This window comes from Tupaia chinensis, unplaced genomic scaffold (genome assembly GCF_000334495.1).
Source record: "Tupaia chinensis unplaced genomic scaffold, TupChi_1.0 Scaffold144354_1, whole genome shotgun sequence".
NCBI classification, from domain to species: Eukaryota; Metazoa; Chordata; class Mammalia; order Scandentia; family Tupaiidae; genus Tupaia; species Tupaia belangeri.
The window spans coordinates 60,422-64,272 of record NW_006204214.1 but is presented as its reverse complement, the minus strand read 5'-3'; the positions used below and the strand labels follow the sequence as shown (position 1 = coordinate 64,272).

At 37.0% G+C, this 3,851-nt stretch overlaps 1 pseudogene; it reads right to left on the bottom strand.

Moving 5' to 3' along the window:
- The window catches only part of LOC102493535 (CDK2-associated and cullin domain-containing protein 1-like), a 52,337-nt pseudogene extending 50,719 nt beyond the window's left edge, over positions 1-1,618 (bottom strand).
- Between the last annotated feature and the right edge of the window lie 2,233 nt (positions 1,619-3,851).

The following is a 3,851-nucleotide window of genomic DNA, read 5'->3' as shown; positions in this document are numbered from 1 at the left end:
CACACACACACACAAACACATGCACACTAGAAAAACTCTGTGGAAAAGGGCTGCCCTTCTTTCTGATTTTATAGATCTCATAAATATTTTTAAGAGAAAAACATGTAGTAGAGGGGAATTTAAAAAATGTTGTCAAATAAGATAAATATGTATTTACCTCATTCTGAGTTAGAAATGTGTATCTATGACATCTACATTTTTTTTCTTCTACCTAGCCTTGTTGATACTATAGTTTATGAAAACGTTACCTAGGACTTTTAAAGTATCTCAGTCTGCTTTTTATTTTTTGTAGCCTATTCATGTAAAAAAAAATAAAAAAAAAAAAACTGATAGGTATTTGTATCTATTGAGATTTTGCTTTCTCCAGAATACTCCTAAGCAATAAATGTCAGCTTTTAAAGAAAATTAGAAACTCTAATGCATCCTTTAGACAGGAACGCATAAACAACAGTTTAATCTTTGTGAATGTAAACTAAAGCCTATGAACTATAACCTGAATTTACTAGATACTTGATTCCTTATATTTGACCCCTGATTAAAGTCCCCAGCTGACCTCATGTCTCTCAGTCCCCAATACTGACGTCAGCATCTTACACTTCTTTGGCTCTGGAGTAAGTTGTCCCATGTGTGAGAATGCCCTGCATGGTCCTTCCTCTTAGGTGGCGATTTGGATGATTCAGTGCCACAAGTTTGCAAGCCCACTTCCTTATCCTGTCCCCCAGACCTGAGAGAATACGAGTATAGGAAAGTTTACAGGTTAGACATGCTGAAAGATGGTATTGGGAGGCTGCTCTTAGGTTAACAGCAAGACTAAAAGTGCTATTTAAGGTTCTTGCTTGATAAAGGGACATCAGAAGAGAAAGTTGTCCAAAAGTTCCCCCATCTCTCACTCTTTGCTCTCCCTTCTACATAAACATATGATTTGATATCCCCCAATGTAAAACAAACCAAATAAATAAAGCAATTCAAAACAAGCAAAACTGAATCCCTACCTTCTAACCTGTATTCTCTTATAGATTCCGCAGAACCTTTTCCCTTTACAATTTTTAAAAAATTAAAGTCTTAACTGACAAATAGAAATTATATATATTTGGGACCCCATCCCCCCGGGGGGGTGATTTCTCACTTTCTGTCTCTCTGTCTTTCTGGCAAGTGCATGCGTCCTGTAGCAAAAACCTCTCCAAAAAAAGAAAAAAAGAAAGAAAAAGAAATTATATATATTTATGATGTATCACATAACATGTTGATAAATGTGCACATAGCAGATGACTAAATTAAACTAATTCACAAATGTGTTACCTCACATACTTACAATTTTTTGTAGTGAGAATCTTAAAACCTATTCTCTTGGCAGTTTTTAGGGCTACCATACATTGCTAACTATTGATATAACCACCAGGCTGTACAACACGTCTCTTCAGCTTATTCACCCTACTGAAAACTAGTATCACTCTACCAATATCTCCACACCTCCCCACTCTCCAGCCCCGGTGACCGCTGTCATACCTGTTCCTATGAGTTCATCGTCTTTAGATTCCACATATAAATGACAGTATGTAATATTCATCTCTCTGTGTGATTCATCTAACTTAACGTAATGTCTTCTAGGCTTATCCATATTGTCACAAATTATAGGATTTCACTCTTTTTTATATTGGCTGAATCGTATTCTACTATGTATTTATACATTTTCAGGTCTATTCTGTATCATCGCTGTTGTGAATAGTGCTGCAATAACATTGGGAGTGTACATATCTCTTCAATATCTTGATTACCATCCCTTTTACCTTTCCTTTGGATATATTCCCAGTAGTGGAATTGCTGGATCATATGGAAATTCTCTTTAAAAATTTTTGAGGAACCTCTATATTGTTTTCCACAATGAGTATACCAGTTTTCATTGCTATCAACAGAATATAGGGTTCCTTTTCCTTCAAAGCCTCTCCACGTGTTATCTTGGGTTTGTTTGTTCGTTTTTATAATAATCATTCTAGAACCACTCAGTGGTGTGGTGTTTAAAGCAGCCATATTCCCTATGGCCAACTGTTATGTTCAAGTTCTGGACCTTACAGTTTGAGAAACACCCTGACTACGTGTGCGTATTTTACTCCAAATCCTGAAAGGAGAGAGTGGAGGGGAAGGAATTCCGGAATGACCATCGTCCCCGGAGAGTACATTCTCACTGTCTCTCTGTCTCTGGTGAGTGCACGTGGCCTGTTTTTTTATAAAACACCCTTCCAACAAATATGAGGTAATATTTCCTAGTGGTTTTAATTTGCATTTCTGTGATGATTAGTGATTTTGAGTATATACTCATAGTATCTACTGGTCTTTTATATCACTTCTTTTAAGAAATGTCTATTCAGATCCTTAAATTGTCTGAATTCTTTTTTTTTTTTTTTGGAGAGGTTTTTGCTATAAGGCATGTGTGCTCACCAGAAACAGAAAGACACAGAGAGACAGAAAGATAGAATGCAAGACATCACCCCTAGGGGGGAATGGCCATGCCACAATCCTTTCTCTTCCATTCTCCTCTTGGGACCTTGGGAGCACACACACATACACATGCTCGGCATGTGTTTAAGCAACCAGGTCTGGGACTTGAACTGTGGTCGACTACATGGAAGTCCATCGATGTAGTCATTATGCCCTCTGCTGGTTCCAAGTTGTCTGAATTCTTTATGTAATTTGGATATATATTATGAGATTTATGGTTTGCAAATATTTTTTCCCATTCACTAGCATGTACGCTCCTTCAGTATATTGACTGTTCAGAAAGACTTAAGTTTTCTGTAATATCATTTGTCTATTTTTTTCTTTTAATACTTTGCTTTTTGTGTCACATCCATATATAGATCAAAAGGCACAAAAATTTAATGTTGGATGAAGTCTAGAGATCCATTAAAACATGAGGACCAGAGTTAATAATATTGCAATGTATACTAGAAATTTGCTGTGGGTAGATTTTAGGTGTTTTTACCCTACACATAAACAAGATAAGTATCTGAAGTGATAAATGTGTTAACTGGCATTACTGTAGTAATTATTTCACTATCTGTCTACCTACCTTTCTATCTAAATATCATGTTTACATTTAAGTATATGCAATAGAGTTTTTTCATTTGTTTGTATTTAGATTTTGTATAGGGTGCATGTTCTTACGGTAGAAAGACTGGTACCCTTTGTCAAAGATCAGTTGGTTGTATGTTTTGGAGTTTATTTCTGGGGTCTCTACTCTGTTCCGTTGGTCTTCATGCCAATGCCATGCTGTTTTGATTCTCACAGCTTTGTAATATATTTGGGATCAGAAAGATAGATGCCACTGACTCCACTCTTCTTGTGCAAGATGGTTTTGGCATAAGTGGTCTTTATGATTCCAGACAAATACTATGATTGTCTTTTCAAGATCTGTGAAGAATGTCTCTTTTGGGACCAGCAGTTACTGTAATGGCTATGTCGCTGGACTCCCATGTACTCAACCACGATTCTAGTCCCGGACCAAGTAGCTTAAAACTCATGCCAGGCACGTGTGCAAGCATGCCCAAGATTCCGAGAGGAGAATGGAGGAGAAGGGATTGTGGTGTGGCCATCCACCCTAGGGGGTGATTTCTCACTTTCTGTCTCTCTATCTCTTTCTGTTTTTCTGGCGAGCGCACACACCCTATAGCAAAATCCTCTCAAAAAAAAAAAAAGAATGTATTTTTTAATTTTGCAGAGATTGCATTAAATATACAGATTAACTTGGGTAGGATTTTAATTTTTTTTTTTTTTTTTTGGAGAGGGTTTTACTATAGGGCTCATGTGCTTGCCTGAGAGACAGAAAGCAAGAAATCCCCCCCGCAGGGAGGATG